Source organism: Pinus tabuliformis, chromosome 4_2, assembly GCF_031772625.1.
Source record: "Pinus tabuliformis cultivar Carrire ecotype Pingquan chromosome 4_2, CPIR1, whole genome shotgun sequence".
Classification (NCBI taxonomy): Eukaryota; Viridiplantae; Streptophyta; class Pinopsida; order Pinales; family Pinaceae; genus Pinus; species Pinus tabuliformis.
The window spans coordinates 690233411-690249417 of NC_142304.1; the positions used below are offsets into that span (position 1 = coordinate 690233411).

Sequence of the window (16007 nt, forward strand, 5' to 3'; positions counted from 1 at the left end):
ATCAAGGATTTCACCCAAAACTCTTGGGCTACGTCTCCTAGTCCAACTTATAGTGGTGACCTCTCTATTATGTCTTCAAGAGCAGAGTTTTTACAAATGTGAGCTCAAATTGAGTCTCCACACAACAAGAATGAAACAACAGGGCTTTACTTGGATCCCCCAAGTCTTTTTGAGTACATAGACTCTCCCTCTCGCTCTCTGTCTCAGCACTGCCTACTCCTGTCTCTGTCATTCAGTGGCTTTTAAGCCAATCGGAGTTTGTCTATTCATTTTCCCCTTCGGGCTCTCTGGCTCCCAGCCTATGTCTACTCAAATCCCCTCTAAGCGTTAAACAATCATTGTTAAACGTCTTCAGGGATGGTGGCCACCTGTCTTGTAATGGAAGGAACCATCAGTGCATTCGAAATCCCCAAAATAGTCGTTCTCTGTTTACACAAAGAAATACACAGCAACACTGTAAAAATCCGCCAAAACACCTTTTCCGGATTTGAAATATTATTAACTTTGCCCTAAAATCCATCGGGTCCTCCTTTGTATCGCTATCGCAAGTTGCTCGGTCGCGGGTTCCTTTGTATTTGGGTTTATTATGAAAAATCCCAAATACAAAGAAAATCTCGACAAAATGGCTTCATTCCGGACTTCAAATATTTTAATATCGCATTCATAACTCTTTTGGGTCCGGCCATATCGCAAGTCGCATATTTCTTTTGGCTTCTGATTGCCGATTGCACCAATCGGCCTTATCAGCTATCGGTGCATCGCATGGTCACTGGCCTCTTGGCATCAACCCTTTATACAGTTGTGATGTGATATTGCGATATCGCAATCGCATATCGTTAATCCCTCGGGCCGCGGTTAAGTCCCTTTGTACATGCATATAAGCGATGTGATATAGCGCGGATAGATCTGGACCATCGGATCTGCGTGCTTGATTGATGGTCCTCATCTAATCGCGCATGACCTCCATCACGATTTCCATAAGGCCATGCCCGATTAACTCTGCCTGCCACCGCCAATTGCGATATGCTGATCAGATCTGGACCGTTGATTGGCCAGATCCGATGGCTCCTGTGCATCGTTCTTTTGACCTCTGATAGGCTCTTTTTTCTCTTTTTCTTCATGTTTTTCTCTCCCGACAGTGTTTTCCGCCATTTTTAGAGGTTCATCCTTTGCGATAGTTTTTTTATTTTTGAAGACTTAAAGGGTTTTTTGGATCCATTTTGGATCACGCCTTCCCACTGAAAATATTTTGGACCACCAAAAGTTGGTTTTTAAGCATTGATCAAGTGAGGATACAACTTCCCCACTTGTCCAATCTCTATCCATCGTGCACTACTTGGTTTTTGAACCTTTAAGTCCGATTTTGAGGTACTCAACATCCCCTCTACGCGTAGTTCTCACCTTTCTATCCAGAACTGTGTCTTCCTGCAACTAATTGAGATATTCAGGCAACAGATCATCAATAGAAGGCAACTAAATTTGCTCTTCGGGATCTTCAATCAATGAAGGTTCAAACAGTCTCAAGTTTTTTGCATTAACGACTGAATAGATATGCATGTAAGCTCGCAAATCAAGGTGAAAAGCGTTTTCACCAATTTTCTCAAGTATCTTGAAAGGCCCATACCTTATTGGCTTTAGCTTCTTACCTTCACCTTGCATTCTGTCTTTGCTGATGTAGAGCCAGACTTGATCACCAACTTGGAAGCTATGCTCCATTCGATGCTTGTCATGCCTTGCCTTGTACTTGGCCTGGTTTCTTTCCAACTGTTCCTGCACTGCCTGGTGAATTTCTTGGATCTGTTCAATGAACTTAGTTGCTTTGTCCACATCACTGTGTCCATCAACTGTTATGTCTTTACCAAAGACAAAATCCAAGGGAGACTTTGGTGTAAAACCAAAACAAGTCTCAAAAGGAGATCTCTGAGTAGAAGAGTGTTTAGCACGATTGTAAGCATGTTGCACATAACATAAATGTTCATCCCAAAGCTTGGGATGCTTGCTGCAATAGCCCCTGAGCAACTAGATCACTGTCTTGTTGACCATCTCTGTTTGGCCATCTGTTTGTGGATGAAATGTTGTGCTCTTCTTCAATCTGGTGTCCATCAACTCCCATAGACTTGACCAAAACTTCCCAACAAATCGGGAATCTCGATCAGATACAATAGAAGTGGGTAACCCAAAATGAACCCATACATGCTGAAAGAACAACTTCGTTGTTAGTTCAATTGTAACCTGCCTGTTACAAGGTATCAAAATACACATTTTGCTAAACCTATCCACAATAACATATAAATAATCATGACCTTTTCTAGATTTTGGCAATCCCCCAACAAAGTCCATGGAAACACTTTCCCAAGGACAAGAAGGAACTGGAAGTGGAGTGTACAAGCCTAATTTTCTATTATTGGGCTTGCTTTTAGCACACATAGTACACCCTTTAATATATCTAGAAACTGTTTCATGCATTCTTGGCCAATAACAGAACCTTGGCAGCTATGCAATTGCTTTACTTACACCAAAATGACCTGATATAAGAGAAGTATGTGCTTCTCGGATTATGTTAACTCTTTTTGTTTGTGGAATGCATAATTTTCCCAAATGATACAAGAGTTGGTCCTTAACATAATAATCCAATTCTTCTACTTGTTTGCCATGACTTAAAGTTGCATATACATCTTTAAAATCTACATCTTTGGCATATTGTTCAATGTAGCTTTCATGCATTACTGAGTTATGCTTAAGTATAGTAGATGCATTTATGATTGGTCTTGATAGCATATCTGCAACCTTATTGTGTATGCCTTTCTTATATCTGATGACAAGATGAAATTGCTGTAGAAAACCCATCCACCTATAATGTCTTGATTGCTGCAATTTAGTTTGTGAGTGCAAATATTGAAGTGGTTGATGATCTGTATGTATAATTGTTTCTTTTCCCAATAGGTAATGTTTCCACTTTTTCACACTCTGCACTAATGCATACAATTCTTTATCATATGTGGGATAATTAACTACTGCAGAATTAAATGTCTCAGAATGATAGCATATGGTTTTACCATGTTGCATCAACACTGCTCCCATGGCATAGTCACTCGCATCTGTTTCAATCTCAAATGGTCATTGAAGATCTAGAAGTGCTAGTACTGGTGTTGTACTAATTTTTTCTTTCAAGGTGTCGAAGGATTTCTGCTATTTACCTCCCCACTGAAACACATTGTTCAATCCTGTTAAAGCATGTAAGAGAGTTGCAATCAAGGAAAAGTTAGTAATAAACTTTATCCAATATTGTGCTGCTCCTAGGAAACTCTTAACTTTTGTAGCAGATTTGGGTTTAGGCCAGTTCACAATGACTTCAACCTTAGAGGGATCTATCTTCAATTCACCACCCCCTACAATATGACCCAAATAATTTAAAGATGTTTTTCCAAATTCACATTTTGATAATTTCACATAGATATTTTCTCTTTTTAAAACATCTAGAGTCTTCTTTACATGCTTCAAATGTTCTTCCCATGTTTTACTGAAAACAATAATGTCATCTAAATATACAATTACAAAATCATCAATAAAAGGTCGGAGTACATCATTCATAACTCTCATGAAAGTGGCAAGAGCATTAGTTAAGCCAAAAGGCATAACCAACCATTCATACAGCCCTTGCTTTGTTTTGAAAGTAGTCTTCCATGCATCTTGTTCTGCTACTCTGACCTCATGATAGCCACTACACAAGTCTAACTTGGAAAAGTAAACTGCTTCTTTCAATTGATCTAATAGATCATCAATGTGAGGAAGAGGATAACGATTCTTGATCATTATTTTATTCGGTGCTCTATAATCAATGCACATCCTCCATGAACCATCCTTCTTTCTCACCAGTATGATTGGAGATCCACATGGTGATGTGCTTGGTCTTATGAACCCTTTATCGAGTAGCTCCTGTACTTGCTTCTTGATCTCTACATTCTCTAAAGCGGATAACCTTTTATACCTGTGGCTATGACTGTTGTTTCATCACCTGAGTCTGACCCCAAGTCTTTCTGAATAGCAGCAACAGTCTTCTTCTTCTTACCACTGAACTTCTTGGGTTTCAGCTCCGGATGCAAAGACCAGCAGTGTTCATCATCGTGTCCATCCTTCTTACAGTGAGTGCATGAAGTTTTGTCTTTCTATACAGCGTTTGTCTTCCTCTCCTTCCATTTCAACTTCTTCTTTTCCTTGTTCTTACTTGCAGAGGGTTTTGATGATCCCCCAATCTCTGCGTTCACATTCTTACCTCTAGCCTCTAGATGTGTAGCCTGAACTGATACATCATCTAGGCTAGTGGGTTTAAACATGAGAATGGTCAAATAGCTATGCATACCACTTATATACTTCAACAAAGTTTCAGGGGAGTCTAGAGAAATGCCTAGAGTTAAAGCTCTTTTTCTAAATTCCTGGGTATAACTTTGTACACTTTGGCTCTTTAATTGGCGAAGAGTTTACCAACTTATCATTTCTTGCTGCATATAAACTAGTGGATAGAATTGTTTTTCAATGGCGGAAACAAATTCATTCCAGATAGAAAGAATTTTACCATGCTTCTTCAAATCAGCTTGTGTCTTGCCTTCCCACCACATTAGTGCAGTTCCTCCAAGGCGAAGGCTAGCCAACTAAATCTTTCTCCTTTCTGAATCAATGTTCTGCACCCAGCAATATACATCAATCTGTCTAATCCAGTTATCTAGCTTTTATGCATTTAATTCTCCAACTAGATTGGCAAATCAAACTTTACATCTAATTTAATCAAAGATGTTTTCTTCTTTTTCTTTTCAGGGCTAGGAAATGAGGATGATGGAGGTGATGGTGGAGGAGATGAGGGAGGAAGCTTTTCCCCTTTCCCTTTGCCATCCGGAGGGGCATCTAGAGAAGGTTCTTCTACTCCTTTGTCTTGTTTGGGTGTTGAAGTGCTTTCACCTCGACCCTTCTTAAATTCTCGATACATCTCTTCCACCATGGCTCGCATGGTCATGAAACTGTCCATGAACTGAGATTCTAATTCCAATGGGACTTCTCTAGCCATTCTCCTCTGAGAGTAGACTCTTCCAATCTCTGGATTAGCCTCAACAAGTTCTCCTTCTACTAGTTTGAGCTTTGACCTAGTTAGCATTCAAGAATCCAACACAAGCTTGTCTAACCTTAGCAAACCTAGTTCTCTGATACCACCTGATTTGAAAATGAGATCTTAGACTAATATTAAGGTATTACAGACTCATGTGCAGGATTTGCCTATATTACTTAGTGCAACGGATCGGAAAGATTGCGAATAATATAGACAATGAAGCAGTTAGAAAAACATAATAGATACATGCATAACACAACAAATAATCAATGAGTTCACCCAAAACTCTTGGGCTATGTCTCTATTATGTCTTCAAGAGCAGAGTTTTTACAAATGTGAGCTCAAATTGAGTCTCCACACAACATGAATGAAACAATAGGGCTTTACTTGGATCCCCCAAGTCTTTTTGAGTACACAGACTCTCCCTCTCACTCTCTGTCTCTGTATTCTCTCTGTCTCAACATTGCCTGCTCCTGTCTCTGTCATTCAGTGGCTTTTAAGCCAATCGGCATTTGTCTGTTCGTTTTCCCCTTCGGTCTCTCTGGCTCCCGGCCTCTGTCCACTCAAATCCCCTCTGAGCATTAAACAATCATTGTTAAATGTCTTCAAGGGTGGTGGCCACTGTCTTATAATGGAAGGGACCATCGGCGCATTCGAAATCCCCAAAATAGTCGTTCTCTGTTTACACAGAGAAATACATAGCAACACTGTAAAAATCCACCAAAACACCTTTTTCTGGACTCGAAATATTATTAACTTTACCCTAAAATCCATCAAGTCCGCCTTTGTATCGCTATCGCAAGTTGCTCGGTTGCGAGTTCCTTTCTATTTGGGTTTATTATGAAAAATCCCAAATACAAAGAAAATCCTGACAAAATGGCTTCATTCCGGACTTCAAATATTTTAATATCGCATTCATAACCCTTTCAGGTCCAGCCATATCACAAGTCGCATATTTCTTTTGGCTTTCGATTACCGATTGTGTCGATCGGCCTTATCAGCTATCGGCGCATCGCATGGTCGCTGGCCTCTTGGCATCACCCCTTTATACAGTTGCAATGCGATATTGCGATATCACAATCACATATCGCTAATCCCTCGGGCCACGGTTAAGTCCCTTTGTACATGCATATAAGCGATGCGATATAGCGCGAATAGATCTGGACTGTCGGATCTGTGCGCTTGATCGACGGTCCTCGTCTAATCACGCTTGACCACCATCGCAATTTCCATATGGCCGCACCCAATTAACTCTCTCTGCCACCGCCGATTGCGATATGCCAATAAGATCTGAACCATTGATCAGCCAGATCCGACGGCTCCTGTGCACTTCCAATAGGATTTGTTTTCTCTTTTTCTTCATGTTTTTCTCTTTCGATAGTGTTTTCCGTCATTTTTAAAGGTTCATCTTTTGCGATAGTTTTTTTATTTTTGAAGACTTAGAGGATTTTTTGGATCCATTTTGGATCACGCCTTCTCACTGAAAAACTTTTGGACCACCAAAAGTTGGTTTTAAACATCGATCAAGTGAGGATACAGCTTCCCCACTTGTCCAATCTCTATCCACCATGCACTGCTTGGTTTTGAACCTTTAAGTCTAATTCTGAAGTACTCAACATCCCCTCTACACGTAGTTCTCACCTTTCTGTCCAGAACTGTGTCTTCCTGCAACTCATTGAGATATTTAGGCAACAGATCATCAATAGAAGGCAACTAACTTTTCTCTTCAGGATATTCAATCAATGAAGGTTCAAACAGTCTCAGGTTTTCTGCATTAACAACTGAATAGATATGCATGTAAGCTAGGAAATCAAGGCAAAAAGCGTTTTCACCAATTTTCTCAAGTATCTTGAAAGTCCCATACCTTATTGGCTTCAGCTTCTTACCTTCACCTTGCATTCTGTCTTTGTTGATGTACAGCCAGACTTGATCACCAACTTGGAAGCTATGCTCCATTAGATGCTTGTCATGCCTTGCCTTGTACATGGCCTGGCTTCTTTCCAGTTGTTCCTGCACTGCCTGGTGAATTTCGTGGATCTGTTCAATGAACTTGGTTGCTTTGTCCACATCACTGTGTCCATCAACTGCTATGTCTTTACCAAAGACAAAATCCAAGGGAGACTTTGGTGTAAAACCAAAACAAGTCTCAAAAGGAGATCTTTAAGTAGAAGAGTGTTTAGCACGGTTGTAAGCATGTTGCATATAACATAAATGTTCATCCTAAAGCTTGGGATGTTTGCTGCAATAGCTCCTGAGCAACTGAATCACTGTCCTGTTGACCACCTTTGTTTGGCCATCTGCTTGTGGATGAAATGTCGTGCTCTTCTTCAATCTGGTGTCCATCAACTCCCATAGATTTGACCAAAACTTCCCAACAAATCGGGAATCTCGATCAGATACAGTAGAAGCAGGTAACCCAAAATGAACCCATACATGCTAAAGGAACAAATTCGTTGTTTGTCCAGATGTAACCTGCTTGTTACAAGGTATCAAAATACACATTTTGCTGAACCTATCCACAATAACATATAAATAATCATGACCTTTTCTAGATTTTGGCAATCCCCCAACAAATTCCATGGAAACACTTTCCCAAGGACGAGAAGGAACTAGAAATGGAGTGTACAAGCCTAATTTTCTATTACTGGGCTTGCTTTTAGCACACATAGTACACCCTTTAATATATCTAGAAACTATTTCATGCATTCTTGGCCAATAACAAAACCTTTGCAGCTGTGCAATTGTTTTACTTACACCAAAATGCCCTGATATAAGAGAAGTATGTGCTTCCTGGATTATGTTAACTCTTTCAGTTTGTGGAATGCATAACTTTCCCAAATGATACAAGAGTTGGTCCTTAACATAATAATCCAATTCTTCTACTTATTTGCCATGACTTAAAGTTGCATATACATCTTTAAAATCTACATCTTGAGCATATTGTTCAATGTAGCTTTCATGCATTACTGAGTTTTGCTTTAGTAGATGCATTTATGATTGGTCTTGATAGCATATCTACAACCTTATTGTGTATGCCTTTCTTATATTTGATGACAAGATGAAATTGCTGTAGAAAACCCATCCACCTATAATGTCTTGATTGCTGTAATTTAGTTTGTGAGTGCAAATATTGAAGTGGTTGATGATCTGTATGTATAATTGTTTCTTTGCCCAATAGGTAATGTTTCCACTTTTTCACACTCTGCACTAATACATACAATTCTTTATCATATGTGGGATAATTAATTACTGCAGAATTAAATGTCTCAGAATGATAGCATATGGGTTTAACATGTTGCATCAACACTGCTCCCATGGCATGGTCACTGGCATCTGTTTCAATCTCAAATGGTCGTTGAAGATTTGGCAATGCTAGTATTGGTGTTGTACTAATTTTTCCTTTCAAGATGTCCAAGGCTTTCTGTTGTTTGCCTCCCCACTTAAACACCTTATTCAATTCTGTTAAATCATGTAAGGGAGCTGTAATCAAGGAAAAGTTAGCAATAAAATTTCTCCAATATTGTGCTGCTCCTAGGAAACTCCTAGCTTCTATAGCAGATTTGGGTTTAGGCCAGTTCACAATGACTTCAACCTTAGAGGGATCTATCTTCAATTCACCACCCCCTACAATATGACCCAAATAATTTAAAGATGTTTTGCCAAATTCACATTTTGATAATTTCACATAGAGATTTTCTCTTCTCAAAACATCTAGAGTCTTCTTTACATGCTTCAAATGTTCTTCCCATGTTTTACTGAAAACAATAATGTCATCTAAATATACAATTACAAAATCATCAATAAAATGTCGGAGTACATCATTCATAACTCTCATGAAAGTGGCAGGAGCATTAGTTAAGCCAAAAGGCATAACCAACCATTCATACAACCCTTGCTTTGTTTTGAAAGCAGTCTTCCATGCATCTTGTTCTACTACTCTCACTTGATGATAGCCACTACGCAAGTCTAACTTGGAAAAGTAAACTGCTTCTTATCACTGATCTAATAGATCATCAATGCGAGAAAGAGGATAACGATTCTTGATTGTTATTTTATTCAGTGCTCTATAATCAATACACATCTTCCATGAACCATCCTTCTTTCTCGCTAGTACGATTGGAGATCCACATGGTGATGTGATTGGTCTTATGAACCCTTTATCGAGTAGTTCTTGTACCTGCTTCTTGATCTCTGCATTCTCTAAAGCGGATAACCTTTTATACCTATGGCTGTGGCTATTGTTTCATCACCTGAGTCTGACCCCAAGTCTTTCTGAATAGCAACAGTAGTCTTCTTCTTCTTACCACCGAACTTCTTGGGTTTCAGCTCCGGATGCAAAGACCAGCAGTGTTCATCATCGTGTCCATCCTTCTTACAGTGAGTGCATGAAGGTTTGTCTTTCTGTACAACGTTTGTCTTCCTCTCCTTCCATTTTTACTTCTTCTTTTCCTTGTTATTACTTGCAGAGGGTTTTGATGATCGCCCAATCTTTGGGTTCACATTCTTGCCTCTAGCCTCTAGATGTGTAGCTTGAACTGATACATCATCTAGGCTAGTGGGGTTAAACATGAGAATGGTGTGCTTCAAATAGCTATGCAGACCAACTATATACTTCAACAAAGTTTCAGGTGAGTCTAGAGAAATGCCTAGAGTTAAAGATCTTTTTCTAAATTGTTGGGTATAACTTTGTACACTATGGCCCTTTAATTGGCGAAGAGTTTGCCAACTCATCATTGCTTGCTGCATATAAGCTAGTGGATAGAATTGTTTTTTAATGGCAGAAAAAATTCATTCCATGTAGAAAGAATTTTACCATGCTTCTTCAAATCAGCTTGTGTCTTGCCTTCCCACCACACTAGTGCAGTTCCTCCAAGGTGAAGGCTAGCCGACTGAATCTTTCTCCTTTCTGAATCAATGTTCTTCACCCTGCAATATACATCAATCTGTCTAATCCAGTTATCTATCTTTTCTGCATTTAATTCTCTATCATAGATTGGCAAATCAAACTTTACATCTAATTTAATCAAAGATGTTTTCTTCTTTTTCTTTTCAGGGCTAGGAGATGAGGATGATGGAGGTGATGGTAGAGGAGATGAGGGAGGAAGCTTTTCCCCTTTCCCTTTGCCCTCTAGAGGGGCATCTAGAGAAGGTTCTTCTGCTCCTTTGTCTTGTTTGGGTGTTGAAGTGCTTTCACCTCGACCCTTCTTAAATTCTCGATACATCTCTTCCACCATGGCTCGCATGGCCATGAAACTGTCCATGAACTGAGATTCTAATTCCAATGGGACTTCTCTGGCCATTCTCCTCTGAGAGTAGACTCTTCCAATCTCTGGATTAGCCTCAACAAGTTCTCCTTCTCCTAGTTTGAGCTTTGACCTAGTTAGCATTCAAGAATCAAACACAAGCTTGTCTAACCTTAGCAAACCTAGTGCTCTGATACCACTTGGTCTGAAAATGAGATCTTAGACTAATATTAAGGTATTATAGACTCATGTACAGGATTTGCCTATATTACTTAGTGGAACGGATCGAAAAGATTGCGAATAATATAGGCAATGAAGCAGTTAGAAAAACATAACAGATACACGCATAACACAACAAATAATTAAGGAGTTCACCCAAAACTCTTGGGCTACGTCTCCTGGTCCAGCTTTCAGTGGTGATCTCTCTATTATGTCTTCAAGAGTAGAGTTTTTACAAATGTGAGCTCAAATTGAGTCTCCACACAATAGGAATGAAACAATAGGGCTTTACTTGGATCCCCCAAATCTTTTTGAGTACACAAACTCACCCTCTCGCTCTTTGTCTCTGTCTTCTCTCTGTCTCAACACTGTCTGCTCCTGTCTCTATCATTCAGTGGCTTTTAAGCCAATCGGCATTTGTCTGTTTGTTTTCCCCTTCGGGCTCTCTGGCTCCCGGCCTCTGTCTGCTCAAATCCCCTCTAAGTGTTAAAAAATCATTGTTAAATGTCTTCAGGGATGGTGGCCACCTGTCTTGTAACGGAAGGGACCGTCAGCGCATTCGAAATCCCCAAAATAATCATTCTCTGTTTATACAGAGAAATACACAGCAACACTGTAAAAATCTGCCAAAACGCCTTTTTCTGGACTCGAAATATTATTAACTTTACCCTAAAATCCATCGGGTCCGCCTTTGTATCGCTATCGCAAGTTGCTCGGTCACGGGTTCCTTTGTATTTGGGTTTATTATGAAAAATCCCAAATACAAAGAAAATCCCGACAAAATGGCTTCATTTCGGACTTCAAATATTTAAATATCGCATTCATAACCCTTTCGGGTCTGGCCATATCGCAAGTCGCATATTTCTTTTGGCTTCCGATCGCCGATTGCGCCGATCGGCCTTATCGGCTATTGATGCATCGCATGGTCGCTGGCCTCTTGGCATCACCCCTTTATACAGTTACGATGCGATATTGCGATATCGCAATCGCATATCGCTAATCCCTCAGGCCGCGGTTAAGTCCCTTTGTACATGCATATAAGCGATGCGATATAGCGCGGATAGATCTGGACCGTAGGATCTGCACGCTTGATCGACGGTCCTCGTCTAATCATGCTTGACCACCATCACGATTTCCATGAGGCCGTGCCCGATTAACTCCCCCTGCCATCGCCAATTGCGATACACCGATCAGATCTAGACCGTTGATTGGCCAGATCCGACGGCTCCTTTGCATCGTTCTTTTGACCCCTGATAAGATCTGTTTTCTCTTTTTCTTCCTGTTTTTCTCTCCCGACAGTGTTTTCTGCCATTTTTAAAGGTTCATCTTTTGCAATAGTTTTTGATTTTTGAAAACTTAGAGGGTTTTTTGAATTCATTTTGAATCACTTGGAAATCTATAAGATCGTATAATAAATTTTCAAACCTTACCATTACTTACTTTAAGTAGGCGATGATTCTCATGTTTCCATAATAATAGGATTCCCAATAACAAAACACTCTCCAGATTACTCTTCCCATTAAATTTTTCCCAATCAGAATAATGGGGATTCCCAATAACAAAACACTCTTCAAATTACTTTTACCATTAAATTTTTCCCAATCATCAAACTCTGTCCATGTCAGCGCACTCCAAGACTTTCCCATAATGGGGATTCCCAATAACAAAACACCCTTCAAATTACTTTTACCATTAAATTTTTTCCAATGATCAAACTCTGTCCATGTCAGGTCACTCCAAGACTTTCTCACATGTAAACTTATATTTTATAATGTTCTACCAGCTCAATTTACAAACATAGAATTATATGGCAGATTCTGGACTGATCTCAAAATTAAATTTTCATTAATAAGTAACATATAACATGGAAATTATAAAGAACACTAAGTTCTTTCACAGCGTACCCTTCATCTCGCTCGCACCGTTGAAAAAAACAAAACTAGAGAAGCACAACCTAAATAGAGAAATAAGAAACTAATCTGCAAACTCAGTTTTCTGCTAATTTGAAGGAAGCCTGTTATGAAAACGAAGGAAGATTTAATGGTGAGTTAATTGATGGCTTGCTATGAAAAAATAGAGCGTCCATAATTTAAGAGTTTAAAATCTCAGCCAGTGGTATTAAGAATTAGTTTGTGAATGATATTTTCTTTCGATTATCAGGTGAGCAAAACAGCAAAAAGACATTTGGGCTGTAAAGTAATTGTAACTCGGTGAACTTATTCCAGAAGTGCGAAATACGAGATATCAAGCCATGGTGTTAGGTGATAGTCCTCGCTTATATTCATAACAAAAACAAAAGGGAAAATTCCTCTAACAGAAATTTAAGTGCGAAATACGAGATATCAAGCCATGATGTTAGGTGATAGTCCTCGCTTATATTCATAACAAAAACAAAAGGGAAAAGTCCTCTAACAGAAATCCAAGTTTCATGGCAAATTAAAAATCAAATTTACAATGAGTATCTACCCTTCAGCGAATGTACAATGCCGCTTTATCATATAATGCTCTGACATGAATTTGGATACAGGTCCCAACTTTCATTAATCAAATGAGATGCCGCACCCATTAAAAGCAAGGATGAAGAGTCTTAGAAGACCGTTGATGTTGACGTTGTGCTACAGAGACCGCAGCGTCCCAGGATTGATCAGTTACTTCACCTGTTGGCTGCAAAACTCCTGGATGGAGGAGCCATTCTTAACGTCTGATATTGGAAATTCACTTCGGGAAGATCTCACAACAATCCACTGACCATCGGGGCTTGTGTTCCAATTAGACATGTCTGCAACATCTTTAAATTTACAAGCTGCGGCCAGTGCCATAAATCTGTCCCTAGGAGAAGGCCTTGGGCATTGTTCAACTGATTTATTCACTTTCGTGTTGCATTCTCCTGTTGGGCTCGGGATGCTGAGTGACAGAGTGGGAGTAGTCTCAGAAGAATTGGAGTCCCATACTTTATTCCTAAAATCCAAATGACTACTTGGGGATCCCGAACCAATAATGCTCTTCTCTGCGTCCTTGGCAGAGCAATCCTCATTCAGAAAAGGATGGGTCAGCAGCTCTGCACTGGTCCACCTCTTCATGTGATCTTTCCGAAAGCACTTTTCTAAGAAATCCCGCATCTGAAGTGACAGCCACGCAGGCAACTCAGGCAGCTCCTCCGTGCATCCAAGCCGATACATTGCGGCGAGGGGACTCGAAACGTGGCTCCATGGAGGCCTGCCAGTGGCCATCTCCAGGACAGTGCAGGCGAGAGACCAAATATCAGAAGCAGGCCCCTGCTCCACCTGGTTCACCACCTCTGGTGCCATCCACAGAGGGGTTCCTCTCAGTTGCAGCGCCTCCTGGCCCTTCTCCTCGTCATCAATCCTCTTGGCAGAGCCAAAGTCAGCAAGCTTCACACCATTGGCATTCACAAGAACATTCTTTCCCTTGATATCGCAGTGGACAATCCCCTGCCTATGTAGGTAGTCGATTCCACGTAGGATGTCGCGTGTGTATGATCTGATCACTGATTCCTGCAGCTTCCCTCCAAACCTACTCAGCAGATCCACCAAGCTGCCACCTGGCATGTACTCTAGGAACAAATTGTGTAACCTTGCACCGTTCTCAAAGCTGTAATTACGCCCCAGGCAGCGAACGATGTATGGAGAATGCAGGCACCGCAAAATCTGGTACTCATTTTCCAAAGCGACACAAGAACCGGCAGCGGATTTGATTGCGAAGAGTTGGCCGTTGGACCTGCTCATGGCGAGGCTGACTGTTCCATAAGCTCCGGCCCCCAGAATGCCACCCCTCACCCAACACTCTTCTTTGGCTCTTCCCATCTCTAGCTCGATTCCCATTCCCTCCCAGTTCAACACACAGAAGAATGTATATTCTTTGAATTGTGCACACAGACTGGATATTGGTTGTGGTGTTCTGCGGTTAGTGGGAACAGGGCGAGTGAAGAAAGCCAGTGACACGTTGGAATCGATTTCTTTAAAAGCTACCCATAGTCGCTAACGATGCTTTGCTTTCAGCGGTTCTGAGCCGGCAAGTGAGCCTCCGCCGACCGGTGCTTCTTCTTCCTTTCTTGGCCGCCCAAGACACTCCTGGTATTGATTATCGAATATTCTCGCCACGGAGCTGCAACGTTGCGTAGAGTCAAAAATAAAAATACGTGAGTGCCATGGGACAGAAGGGGAAACCATAAATAATACACTCAAATGTGAGCGGCTGCTAAATGATTTGCTGGATAAAAGATTATTATAAAGGCTTTTAACATGAACAATGTTAAATTTAGCTTTTTAAAAATAACTCAACTTGCGATGAATTTAGTTAACTCGAGAGATTATTCTTTAACACTTTTCCTTAACCTGAGCTAATAATACTTCTCGTCGTTTAATCTGATCTAAATATCAACCAGATTTATAATACTAATTAAAAACTTGTTTTACTTCCGGTGCAAATTGTGGTCAACTCCGCGTCGCACAAACTTTTTCTTACCTTTACTCGAAACTCTATACACTGCATATGTGTGTTTTTGATTGGTAACTTGAGTGTTAAACCAAATAAACTCCTTGTTACCTTATACTTTTATAATAAACCCTTTTTAATTAAATCTCTCATCTCTATTTTTTATTAATATTAATTCTTTATTATCTTACCTTCCCAAATATTTTGGGGCAAGCTAATAATGAGCCATAAACAATGTGGCAAATATCGATTTCAATAAAGAACCATTTTATTAAAATAAAACTTTTCTCCAATCAAATCTTTTCAAACAAAAAAGTTCAAAAATCAACTTGTCATTTAAAGGGTCATACCTTAATACGGCGGCGGCGGGGCTGCGATTGTAGATGCCACTCGACGCGCTGACGAGAGGGTTGCAACGCTCTTCCTCTTAATTTGGCGGCCCAACTGAGCTCAGCTACGGCTGCTCGGATGGCAGAATGGCTCACGGCAGTGGTGGTCGCGGCTTGCGGTGCTTCTGGTTTTGGCACTCTCACTTCTTGTTCACAGCAGCTGTAACTGCTCTTTAATCTTCTTCTGTTTTCTTCAAATAGACTCCCTTAACAAACAATGAATAGAAAACCGCTATGCAAACTCAGCTCGACCCGGTTGCTGCGGCAGCTACAGAAAGGGCAGTTGGGAGTTTATCAGTGGTAGTATTTGAGCCAACAATGGGTCCCTTTCTCTAGATTGCAGGTTTTGCAGAAAGTCACGGCTCACAGCTCTTTCGGCCTTCTGGCTTAATGAATTGCTTGATTCAATCGTTTAAGGTTATAATAAAGACTCAAAAAAATAAATGCTAATTTTAACTTACATATACAATAAAATTTTTTACTTTTCTAAAAATAATTCAATCCAATAAATTTAACTTTCAGAAAATAACTCGATCCAATAGCTAACTGAGCTGTTGCAAAATAAATACTTCAATGAATTTTCTCTAAACTCGATTTAATAGC

General features: G+C 40.2%; 1 pseudogene; it reads right to left on the reverse strand.

Moving 5' to 3' along the window:
• Window positions 1–13208: 13208 nt before the first annotated feature.
• Window positions 13209–14402, reverse strand: LOC149171345 (mitogen-activated protein kinase kinase kinase 20 pseudogene; annotated as a pseudogene).
• Window positions 14403–16007: the final 1605 nt, after the last annotated feature.